This window comes from Cetorhinus maximus, chromosome 14, assembly GCF_964194155.1.
Source record: "Cetorhinus maximus chromosome 14, sCetMax3.hap1.1, whole genome shotgun sequence".
In the NCBI taxonomy this organism is placed as follows: Eukaryota; Metazoa; Chordata; class Chondrichthyes; order Lamniformes; family Cetorhinidae; genus Cetorhinus; species Cetorhinus maximus.
Genome location: NC_135892.1, coordinates 59,204,462 through 59,217,572, shown reverse-complemented (window position 1 = coordinate 59,217,572; position 13,111 = coordinate 59,204,462). Strand labels below are relative to the sequence as shown.

The window sequence follows — 13,111 nt, the reverse complement described above, 5'->3', positions numbered from 1 at the left end:
CCTCTCAATCTAGAGGAGACTCTTTTATGAGCAGCAAATACAGTATACAAACAGTTGCTTGGTAATACAGAACTTGAATATTGCTGAGAGAGACATTTTGCCAACACTTTTTGTCTTGCGCTCATCAGGACAAGCGCAAGAATGCCAAATTTCAAACGGTCACAACAATTTATACCATAGGAGAAAAGGGGTGCTGATTGGTTGGCAAGTCAACTCTGTTTAGCTAAGGAATTGCCATGGAGAAAGCAATGGAAAAATATAGTAGGAAAGGGAAAGTAGTATTGGGGATGACTGAGGAGTGGATGAGGATGTCACGGAATGGTCCCTTCAATATGCTGAAAGGGGAGGGGAAGATATGTTTGGTGGTGGTTTCATGTTGGAGGTGGCAGAAATGGTGGAGGATGATCTGTTGAATATGGAGGCTGGTGGGGTGGAAGGTGGTGACAAGGGATACCCTATCGTGATTCTGGGAGGCAGGGGAAAGGGTGACAGTAGAAGTGTATGAAAGAGAATGGACACTGTTGAGGGCACCCTTCTTCCTGAAGGACTCTACTCCATTCTCCCAGTTTTTCCACCCCATCACATCTGTTTGGATGATGCAACCTTCTATAGTAGCACTTCTGATATCTTCCTTTTTCTTCAACCAAGGGTGCACCCCTCCCCACCTACACACAACTTGGTTAACAGGGCCCTCGTCCTCCGCAACCCCAACCCCCTCACTACACCATGGTTGACAGGGCCTTTGATGGTCAAGTGCTGTTAATTGGCCAGTTAACTGAATTAATTGGCCTCCCGCTTCCAGTTGGCGAGCAACCAAGCTGCTACCAGTCCCACGTCTGGGAATATTGCATGGTGGTGCAAAGTAGTTGGCCTTCCCTTCTGCTGTTGTTTTATGAGCCCTCCTGACTCCCAGCCCATCTCCACAGGGATGGTAAAATTCAGCCCACTAACTTGTTTTGCACTCCAGGGGCAGAATTTAACTCTTGTTGGGCGGGCTCAGCGGGAGTGGGCGAGGGCAGTTGGGAAGCCGCCCACAGTCGAGGCCAGAAGGCGATTTCACGCTGGCAGGCCAATTAAGGCCCGCCCAGTGTGAAACGCGAGTGGCAGCGCTCAGCGCTGCCTGTGCGGGTGGGGAGAGGAGGGCGAGTGCGAACTTGGTGCATGTGCGCAAGTGTGTGCTTCAGAATCTCCCTGAGGCACACAACTGCCTCAGGGAGATGAAGAGTTGTAAAAGAAAAGATTGAAAATGTAATAAAACATGTCCCCTCATGTGACTCTGTCACATGAGCAAGGGCATGTTAATAATTAAATTTACAACTTTTATTTTATTTTTATTTGCTTTAGGAAACCTCACCCCACCCGTGGATGAGGTTTCCTAAAAAGTGCAAAGGCCGCTTTGGCCTTTTCGCCTGCCCGCCAGCAGTAAGGTTGGACAGGTAGCGAAAAATGTCTTTTAATTACCTTGTTAATGGCCTTAGCAGGCACTTTAATTGTCGGTGCGCATGCTGCCAACTCTGGCGTGCGCCTGCCGACCGAAATATCACGTGACTGCGCTTTGACGTGAGGACACTCGCCCAACATCAATGCATGTCATTTTACGCTTGAGCGGGCTGGGCGCGCACCCACCCACTGAGCTAAACATTTTGCCCCAGAGAGGCTGCCAGACCTGCTGAGTGTTTTCAGCATTTTCTGCTTTTATTTAAGCTTTCCAGCATCCAAAGTATTTTGCTTTTATTTGAATGAAAACTGGGTTCTGGATTCTTTGTTAGGCATTTCAGTCTAAGTGACGATTGGGATGTAACAATTGGATTCAATTTCTTGGGAAGGCAAAAAAGTAAAGAAACACAATGGCTAGAGTTTCTGCTTTTGAACAAGATCCAGAAATCCTTGATGAAAGTATATGACTATTCATGCAGTGTGAATAAATGATACCTCAGTGTGCACTGTGGCTGGTTTCATATGCTGAAATTCTGGAAAATGAACTACTTAAAAATTTGACAATAAACAGAAACATGAAAAGAGGTCTAATTTAACAATCATAATGAACACTTCAGCTGGAGCATTTTTAAATTCTCTCCTGAAGGTTCTGCCTCTTCCTGATACATGACTTCTCAGGCCAATTATGGTATTTTAAAAATACCTCACCCTAATGAACATTCTTTGTAAATACCCTAGACAGTGAGTGTTAACAGGCTATTCACACCCAAGCCTGATTCCATCCTCATGCAACAACTACACGAGATCTTTCCCAATGTGGTTACTTGATAACGGTTAGAAGCAACGACCATATCATTTTTACCCTCCTTAGATGAGGATATTGAAGTCAGTTGTGGTTCCCAATCTGCTGGCCTGGTTGAGATCAACTACCCCAATTCAAAATCTCTGATCAAATTCTGGACTTTCTGATCCAACAACAGCTCCACTGAGCTATCTTTGGAACCCTAAGCTGGATGTTTAAAACATAAACTGGTAATCATATGTGCATCTCTGTCTGTGTCAGAATCTCCCTTGGAAATTGTCTTAGCAACCCCTTACTTCAGGCCTTGCTGTACATTTAAAGGAAGTATTAGGCTAGATGCAAAATATGTGTCATAAAATTCCCTAATCTAATGGATTTACCATTAGCATCATTAAGATTATGGGGTGAATTTTCACAGGGATTCTCCCACCCATCTGCTATAACTTTGGATAAAGAGCCTTGAAATTCCAGAAAATTTAAGATTTCCATGGCTCTTCCACCAAAGTTATAGTAGACAATTAGGGAAAACTGCAAGGAAATTCACCCCTTACAGCTTCCAAAATAAATGTACAAATAAAAACAGGGAAAAGAGTCAAAGAACTGAAAGTGATAAATGATATCAAAGAAAGAAGCATTTAAGTTCCTTTCAAATAATTCATTTCTACTTTAAGAAGTTTACTCCCACAATAAATTGTATGTTCTGACCTAAACACTGCTTTATTTATGCATCGCATAGACAAGGGACATTCCTTATTTGCACATACATTCCAATTTTCTTTTTGAAAAGGCAAAGATCTCAAGGGAAAAGTTATTTGAAGCACTTGAATGCAACGACAAATTCCAAACAGACTATTGTTTTCCTGGGAAATGAGAAATCTATGGATAAACAGAAAGCAGTTGATGGGCATTTTTTTCTACTACACAGGCAGTGACTATTTTTCAAGTTGAACATCCTACAACACTTAATTAGTTTGGCAGAGATTTCTGTTGTGTAAACTGCTAACATTTCTAACAACCCAGGTTTTCCTGGAGTGGGGCATCTCCTAGCATGCCCCATTAGTTAGAGAATTTATCTGTCACCTTTCTGCTTGAAAAAGTTTTGCACTGCAAGTTGTTGGAGGTGAGAAAAGACAACGGTGTGGCAAATGCAATAGGACCACCTGGGGCCTTAGTAAGTGGCAGGACAGTCTAACTCCTGAACCAATGAGACTTAAGAAATGAAAAAGAAAGGCAGGGACGAAGAAAGAACTATAGTGAATGAGAATCAAATCAGGTACAGAAAGAAAAAATAGGGAAGGAAATAAAGATTGAATCAAGACAGAGCAAAAGAGCAACAAAAAGGAAATTAACAAAAAATACATAATTTTAAAAAAATTTCAAACAATTACTACCTATGGAATCAATACACCACAGTTCCAATTGTTCTGTTTCTGAACTGTCATTAAAAAGGTACTTAAGCTATTAAGTAGCAGTCCTAAATTTCTGTGACAAAATTAATTGGCAATTAACATGCAAATACAGCAATTTCCTGAAACTGACAGAGAACTATGGGGGTGGGGAGGAGTAGGAGGGTCAGACTAATGGTGCAAATTGTACAGTAAATTATGGCAAGTCACAATTCGTAGGGTATTTCTACCTCACCACAATATTCTGGATGATTTACATATTAATAACAGCAAGCAGCACTAAGATTACATTATTTTGACCTTGTAGTAAAGTTGGTTTAGTTTCTTTGTTAGTAGCTTTTATGTGGTAGTTTTCAGACTGAATTCTTCTCTAGTTGGCACATTAGTGGCAACGTGGGAATCCACTGCTAACCTGCTGCAATTTCTTCCCGGGATCGTAGTGAAACATGTGGGATGGTTTTAGAGCAGTAATACTACTTGTGATAGGTTCACTATTGCTGGCAAATAAGGATATTCGGTTACGAACATATGAAAAATGGCAAACAGGAACGGCCCTACTGGTTCACCCAGTCTGTCTCATCTAATTGCGATGTCTTATGCATCATAATTCATACACTTCCAACCCCATCCAGAGCCATGTAATCTCCTGGGAGTGATGAAAAATCAGATAAAAACTTTGGCCCATTGGTGGTGGGAAAATTTGGAAAGATTTTCTCTAGCTCCGTTAGGCGATCAAAACTAAAAGGATAAGGCTGATTACCAGAAACAACTCCTTTCACAATTTAATGCATGCGAGAGATACTATGAGGAAAACATGTAGTCATTGATAACTTTTAATTGATACCCTGGGGGAAAAAATGGATAAGACTGGAAAATGGGCACGGGGAGTCCAACACACGATTAACTTCTACCCAAACTTCAGGCTGCCTGCTAATTTAAATGTTAGAGACATAAAGCCCAGTGCTAAGGGCAGTGCTGAGTGGTTGCACGCATCAGCAAATTTGTGCAATGCTAGCACTGCTTAAAGCAGGGGAGGAACTTTCTGGATTTAATATAACTAAGAAGATGGTAATAGAAAAAATAATGGATGGAATTTTCTGAGCCTGCTGGCGGCGGGCGTGATAGGTGACGTGTGTGGAAAATATGGCGCAATCTGCTTCACAACGGCGTGAAGGCAGGTCATCCACTCAGCATATAATTAAAAGGCCATCCTGCCAGGCTCTTGGAACCCTGCCGTGCCGTTTCGTCCGTCCACACGGCAGGAAAGCACGCCGACATGTTTCATAACAGTACGCAGGCAACGTGCGCTTGGCAGCCTTCACTATGGAGGAACAGAGGTGAGTGAGCAGCAGCGTTCTCCACAGCTCACCCAATGTTTTCAGGCCTCTCGGGCACCGGAGGGGTGGGGGGGTGGTTGCAGGCAGAAACTGATGCCTAGCCCTGGAGGTGACTGCTGAGGGGTGGGGTGGGTGTCTGGGGGCAAGTGCTGGCCAGCTTCGGAGATGACTGCTGAGGAGGGAGGGAGGGTCAAGTGCTGCCCTGGTGCTGCATCCTGCGCACAGGCAATCGAGGTGGGGAGCAGGGTAAGCGAGGGAAGTGGCTACGCATTAGGGACGTGTATAAACTGACCAGGCCTCTGCAACTGAGACAGATCAGGCGCAGCCACAGTGATATGATTGGGGTCGGGCTCCTAGCCTGTCCACCCATGCAAGCAACGTGGAGGCACCAAAGGATCACCAAGCGCTCCATACCTTACCCCCCGGCACAGACTTCAAGCCTGCCACAGCTTTATTGGACTGCAGAGCAGCTGGACTGCACACGATGTACAATCTCCTCACCAACTCTGACCATGTAGCAGTCACTGCTAGAGGTGCTCACAGCCCCTTGCAATCTCAGCACCCTGGTTTGCACCAGTGTCCCCCATGTCGCAGGCTGACAGGGCAGCCATGCAGCGCACTCATCTCTGGCCATCTGAGGGGTGACCAGCACTCTCCAGGAAGCGTTAAAGGGTGGTCACACAGGGCCAGGAAAGGTGCTAAGTATAGCCATGATAACCACGTCTCTTTATCTTTCGTGCTGCAGGAGGACCAGGTCAGGATCATGGATCCTGGTGACCTAGCTGTATGCCTGATGGCCGTCAGAGACCATAGAAGATGGAGGAGAGAGTGACTGAGACTCCTGGCCATGCAAAGACAGGACAGCAACCTCATGGAGAAGGAGCAGCAGGGGCTCCCGCACACGCTGCCCAGGAGCGACAGTGAGCCATGACTGGTCGGCGCCTAGTGACACCCAGGATCTATAGACGCCGCCTGCCATTCCTGCAGATGACTGAAAACCAGTGTCGCCGATGACTGCGCATGTCTCGGAACCTGGTGGCTCACATCTGTCACTTACTGCCACCCACAAATGCATCCATGAGGTCATGGATGCCATCTTCTCCATGGCACACAACTTTGTGCATTTCGCCCGGGACCAGGACAGGAAGGATGCAAGGGCCTTTGGATTCATCCTGATCTCGGAATTCCCACAAGTGCAGGGTGTGATTGACTGCACTCATGTGGCGCTTGGGTCTCCATCGCTACACTCGGTGGACTTCATCAACCGCAAGGGTTTCCACTCACTGAACGTGCAGCTGGTATGCAACCACCAGAAACATACCCTGCAGGTGTGCGCACGGTTTACAGGGAATGTCCATGACGCCTACATCCTGAATTGATCACAGATCCCTGCAGTCTTCCAGGATCCACAGAGGCTGTAGGGTTGGCTCCTTGGGGACAAGGGCTAACTGCAGAGACCGTGGCTGATGACACCTGTGCGGCGGCCTCAGACTGCAGCAGAGTGACACTATAATGAGGCTCACACAGCAGCTCACAGCTTGGGGGAGCAGACCAACAGGATACTGAAGATGCGGTTCCGGTGCCTGGACCGGTCAGGTGGAGCCCTGCAATATAGTCCGCAGAGGGTGTCACACATCGTCGTCGTCTGCTGCGCCCTTTTACAACCTGGCGCTGCAACAGGAAGAGGAACTGGCTGAGGAGGAGATGGAGGAGCTGCATGTCTCCTCTGATGGGGATGAGGGTCGGGGTCCTCAGTGGTGACCATGATGGGGATGAGCTCTGGTGCTGGCTAGACAAGGCAGACGCGCTCTGGAGGCCCTCATAACTGCCAGGTTTGTGGAGGGTGATGATGACATGCAGCGAGGACACTCCATAGATCTTCACATAGACTTTGAGAATGCCTGACTCCTGTCTGACCGAGGGCAACTCACTTGCACTCCATGATCAGGGCCACCTCAGACACAGCCATGAAACTTTAGACGCATCTGATGCTGTGTCTGCCTTCAGCACCTCAGCCCTTTAGGAGCTGGTGCACAGCATCACTGGCCGCAGATGCTGGTGTGAAGGGGGCAAGCCCCACTTTAAAAGTGCTGTGAGCACACAGTGAGAATGAAAGAACTTTTTGGTGCCTGCCCACTACATTCTGGCAGCAATGACCAGCACTGCCAAGGTGCAGGCATCAGGAATGTTTTCAGGGAGTGTGAGGCTGGACCATCACTATGGTCTGAAGGCTGCATAGAGCACAGGGAAGAGGCCCTGCACTGAGACACCTGCCTTTTATCTTGTGTAGAAAGGCTTCACATGTGAGTAACAAGAACGCTGCTCATCAGGACAAGAAGCCACAGGCAGGGAGACATTCTTAGGAGTTTATTGACAATAGTGAACAGTATGTAAAAGTGATCAACACCCGTGCCCAGGCTGTGCAACTATTTTTACCTAACTTTCCTAACCCTGCTGCTGTGTCTTGGTGCTCCCCGGACATCCACAGCAGAAGTGGAGGCAGCCTGCTGACTGTGACACCCTGTCTGTGATAACTTTGGCGGGCGTCCTCTGAAGGGCCGAGACTGGGAGGGTTCCGACCTGATTTCAGGGTCCTGCTGTGTGGCAGTGGCCTCCTTCTCGGCCTGTGAAGCTGGAGCTGCGGAGGTCACAGGAAGATGGGCTTTGGATGGGCCAGTCACTCCCAGAGTCACTTCCTTCCTATGGGTGCCCAACGGCCCCTGACTGACTACGTGAGCGGAAGGGGTAGCTGGAGTGAGATCGAGCTGCCCAGCACCCCTCTCACGTACATACTATTGGAGGCCAACTTTGGTATCAGCAATGGAATTAAGCACATGTAGCAGTGTAGGAGTGACGCCCTGGACCAATGTCTCCATGGTGGCTGCCATCCTGCCAGTGTTGACCTCGGTGTGTTGCAATGCCGGCGCTATCACCTAAGCCTGAAGAGGGACTCCTCCATCGTGCCTTGCAATCTCAGGAGTGCAGCGGACATCCCTTCCTGATGTTCCTGAGCTTGCCTTTGCAGCTCCAGCAATTGTGACATGACCGAGTCCAGACGCTTGTCATCTGACTCGGACTCAGCAACATTCTGGCCTTCAGCAGTCCTCCGAGTGCCGGGGGCCTGGGAAGTCCATGCTTCCGCCTGCTGTGGAGCAGAAAGTGCGATGTGCTTAGCAGATTGTGATCCCGAGGCTACTCTAAAGCTAGGTCCCACTGAGGTGTGTGTCTTTGCGCTGGTGGACGGTGTAGGTGAGTGCTGTGATGGGTCTTCAGGGAGGGTGCCTTCAGATTCCTCTTCAGAGATTTCTTCGGCGCTTGATTGGAGGCCCAGAATCCTTTCAAAATATAGAAGGTCCCAGACAAGCTAAACAATGGCAAAATTTTCAAAGCTGTTTTACCTGGTACCACAACACTTTCGGTCTTGCAAGTAAAGATAACAAAGACCAAGTTAGCACTTTGTTATGTACTGTCAGGAGCTTCGCGGATGACATGCTGGCCAGACAGGGGGTGAACAAAGAGACAGCCTCCCACAAAAATGTCATCAGCACCTTTGACTCATACTTCAGTCTTCGTAAAAATATTACCAAAGAGAGGACGAAATTTAATGAGCGCCGTCAAAAACAGGGTAAAGGGATTGACTCATCACTGAATTGTACCGCCTAGCTGAAAATTATGAGCATGGAACACTAGTAGATGACCTGATCAGAGATAAAATAGTCAATGGTGTTTTAGTTGAGAATGACTCTGACTTCTTACAATCTCAGGAAGATTTAAATTTAAGCAAAGCTGTACAACTGGCCAGATGGCCAAAGAGCGGAGGCAGAATAAGGCTTTTGTTAAAGATGCGAGCGAAATCCCCCAAGAACAGCCCAATGGAGTAGTTCAATTTGTGAGTTGTAAAATCAAAAGTATAGCAAGGCAGCAACCAAGGAAATGACTGAAAGGAGCCCACTGTCATTTTCCAATGTCCCTGCTTGTGGAGGGCAGAAGGTCCACAGGCAGGAAGAATACCCTGCCCAAATTGCGCAGTGCCATGGGTGTGGCAAGTTAAACCATTTTAAAGTGGTCTGCCATTCCAGGAAATCTGTGTTGATACGATAGTAGGAGATTTCCATTGAAGGAATCTCCTTCAGAAATTCAAGACCTTGACAACCAGGAAAGCACCTTCCTAGGAGAAATAAAGGAAAATAAAAACTAGTATTGGAATGCGGACATTGATGTAATTAGGCATCTGACCGAATTCAAGCTAGACACAGTAGCTGGTGTCTGTGTTATCTGACAGAGTTTCATGGCTGAATAAAGTGACACTACAACCATCCTCTATTCATCACGAGGGTCCATGGGGGATCAAGTTAAATGTTCAAGGTCACCTAGATATGCCACATAGATGCAAAGATAGAAAAATTTCTGAAACATTGTACGTTATCAAGAATGCTCTTTGCTAAGCAGCCAAGCTACATAGCTCTGAACCTGCTTATAAAAGTTAGTGAAGTTAATGCAAGATGCTAAACCCATTTGTCTATTCACGCCAGGGAAAGTCCCACACCCACTTCTGAAAAGAGTCAGGAGTGAGATTGAGGCATTGCTGCAACAAAGGGTCATTTCACCAGTCACTAAACTGGCATGGAACCAGTACCAAAGCCTAATGGCTCCATTCAAATCTGCATTGATTTAACCCACCTCAACAAGGCAGTGGAAGGAGAAATACATCCAATGGCATTGGTAGATGAGAACTTAGTCAAACTTGCAAAAAGCACAATCTTCACCAAACTTGACGCCAACAGTGGATTCTGGCAGTTACCATTGGATCAGGAGTCAAAACTCCTAACTACTTTTATTACACCCTTTGGACAGTACTGCTTTAACCATCTACTGTTTGGCATCATGTCAGCCCCTGAAATATTCCAAAGGACAATGTCCAATATACTGCAAGGCATGGAAGGCATCAATATGCCACATGGATGACATCTTGATCCATAGGTCAACAAAACAGGAACATTTCAAACAGGTCAGGGAAGTCTTACTAACACTGCAAGAGTTGGACGCTCCATGACAAATATGGGTTTTCTTGGCCCACAATAAAGTTACGAGGCACATTATACAAGCAACAGGAATTACCACAGACCCACACAAAATGAAGACGATAAAGAAATTCCCGCCACCTAGAAATATAACAGAGCTACAAAGGTTTATGGTCATGATCAACCAACTAGGCAAATTCCTGCCTCACTTAGCCCAGATAAATGAACCCCATCAGACGTCTTTTACGACGGGACCAGACATGGTGCTGGCCTGAGCATCAGCAGCAGCCATTCAAAGAAATCAAAATGATGCTAACATCCTCAGAAGTCCTAACCCACTACAACCCTGAACTTAATTTCCCACGATTGTGGCAGCTGATGCATCTGCAATATGACTGGGTGCAACGATATTCCAGGTCCAAAGTGATGGCAAAAGAAGATCTGTTCACTACGCATCCAGATCATTAACCGAAACTGAACAGCGATATGTGGTTATCGAAAAGGAAGCCATTGCAGCGGCTTGAGCATGTGAGAAATTCTCTGATTATGTACTAGGCCTGCAGTTTAAGATTTAGACTGATCATAAGCCATGTGACCCTGTTGAACACCAAAGAAATTGCAAAGATGCCAGCCAGGATTCAGTGATTCCAACTTAGAGTCATGCGAAACGACACTACTACAGAGAACGTACAGGGTAAATATCAGAAATGTCCAATACATTGTCCAAGATACTTGTCACTTACCCAGTACAGGAAGATAAAACCTTCATCACAGAAGTTGAAGCCTTCACAAGTTGAAGCCTTCGCAGTTGAAGCCTTGACTACCAAATACTTGCCGGCAAGAGACCAGAAGCTGCGCAAATTTTGTGTGGCCCAAAGGCAAGATGAAGAGTGCATCCAGATTCACACACACCGCCTGGATGGATGACCACAATACATTCCAAGGAACCCAGTCTTGAGGAAATATTTCGAACAGTTGTCACCACTTCAGCGTCGTAGACGAACCCCTGTTATATGATGAAACAGTGGTTCCACCACGAGCTCTGCACCTGGAAGTCCTCCAGAAGATCCACCAAGGGCATCTTGGTATTAGCAAGTGACAAGCCAGGCCACAGCTGTTTGTATAGTGACCAGGGATTTCACTCTCTATTGAACAGATGGTCTCCAACTGTGTCATTTGCACCATTCACAGAAAGGAGCAGAAAGACTACTTCTGCCCTCCTCCTCCCTGTCAAAGTATTCACCTTGGATTTGTTTGACTATAAAGGGAAAATATTGCTTATAGTGGTAGACCATAATTCCCACTGGATAGAGGTGCAAAAGCTACATGGCCTCACCTCTGAAGCCGTTTTTACCTCCTTGAAGAAAATGTTCTCTGCACATGGCATTCCAGACATTGTCATCTCTGATCATGGACCACAATTCGCCAATGAATGCTTTCAATCCTCACAGCATCATATGGATTTGTGCATGCCACAAGCTCCCCAAAATACCTCAGCCTAATGGAGAAGCTGAGCAAGGAGTACTCACTATAAAAACCCTGCTGAAGAATGACGACTTTGAGTTTGCTCTGCTTAGTTATCGCTCCACACCATTACATAATGGGTTTGCCCCATACGAGCTTCTGACAGGCTGCAGGCTAAAGACCCAACTTCCTTTCCTGCCCCACACCTTGCTGCCCAATGTCACGGGGGGATGACCATGATCGAGCTAGGAAGAAGGATGAAGCCTACTGAGTGAGTCAAGCTCGTACATTTAACCAGAGGCATAGGGCTCAAAACCTTCTAATTCTTGGAAGGGGAGAGAGGGTATGGATCAGAGACCAGAACTGTGCTAGTATGGTAATTGAGAAGCTACAGCAACCAAGATCGTATCTAGCAAGGCCCAGTCAAGCATCATTCGAAGGAACAGATCTGCCCTAAGTTCAATGGACAGAAAACTGCAAACTCATAGGCAAAGTAAGCTGAACCTCAAGAGAATGTCACACCTACAGAACCACAAATGAGGAAAACCAGGAGTAACATCCTCACAAACTGATCTCAGAGCAACAGGATTCCCGTCTACCTCAGAAGGAGTTCAGCACACACATTCAGTAAGACAGGTGAAACCACCAAAGAGACTTTCCCTTTAAGAGAAGAGACTTTTTGGGGAGGTGTAGGAGAATGTGTGTCTAATAGTAAGGGAATAAAGACATCGGGGGGCGAGATTTAGAGTAAAATGTTAATTCTAATGATAGTTACTGAGCATGTGCATAAGGAGTTATATCACAGTGATGTCACTCACTGAGAGGAGATGAGTATGAAGCATCTCAGAGAATAGCTCCAGCTGTGTCTTGGTCTTGTTTAACCTTTGTAAGTAGTTGGCATATAAATAAATGTTTTTGAACAAAAGACCACTGCCTCCAGCAAGATCTCTTCTGGAGCAGGAAGCAACAAATCCTAAGATAAACCCACAATAACAGAGTATGCAGGAATATTTAACACTCAGTCCTACCCTTCTTTGAGCCAAGCCTTTGTTATAGCCACATCATCATATTTCCACATTCAACCTGCGATTGTAACTCACCAATCTTATTAACCATACTCTGTGCATTCACATACATGCACATTAACCCTGAATTTGGGCGTTATTACTTTCTCCCTTACTCTGACCCCACCTAATAACTTACTATTCCCTACTCTAGTGCTATTTATCTCTCCCAGTATTCTGTGCGTCTTGGTATTCCTCTCTGATATTTACTCCTGGTTCCCACGCTCCTACCAAGTTAGTTAAAACCCTCCCCAATAGCACTGGCAAATTACTCTGCAAGGAACTATTTAGGTGCAACCCGTCCAACCTGTACAGGTCCCATCTACCCAGAGTCTGTCCCAATGTCCCAAGAGTCTAAAGCCCTCCTTCATGCACCATCTTTCCAGCCACACATTCATCTGCTTTATCCTCCTATTTTTATACTCATTTGCTCGAGGTACTGGGAGTAATCTAGAGATTACTACTTTTGAGGTCCTGCTTATTAATTTCCTACCTAGCTCCCTAAATTTTACTGCAGGATCATATCCCTCTTTCTGCCTTTGTTGTTCGTACTAATGTGTAATACGAGTACTAGCTGTTC

General features: G+C 46.2%; 1 protein-coding gene across 2 annotated transcripts in view; it reads left to right on the top strand.

Annotated features, from left to right (window-relative positions):
* The window catches only part of LOC144689683 (acylphosphatase-2-like), a 140,047-nt gene that overhangs the window by 125,573 nt on the left and 1,363 nt on the right, over positions 1-13,111 (top strand). The window lies entirely within an intron of this gene.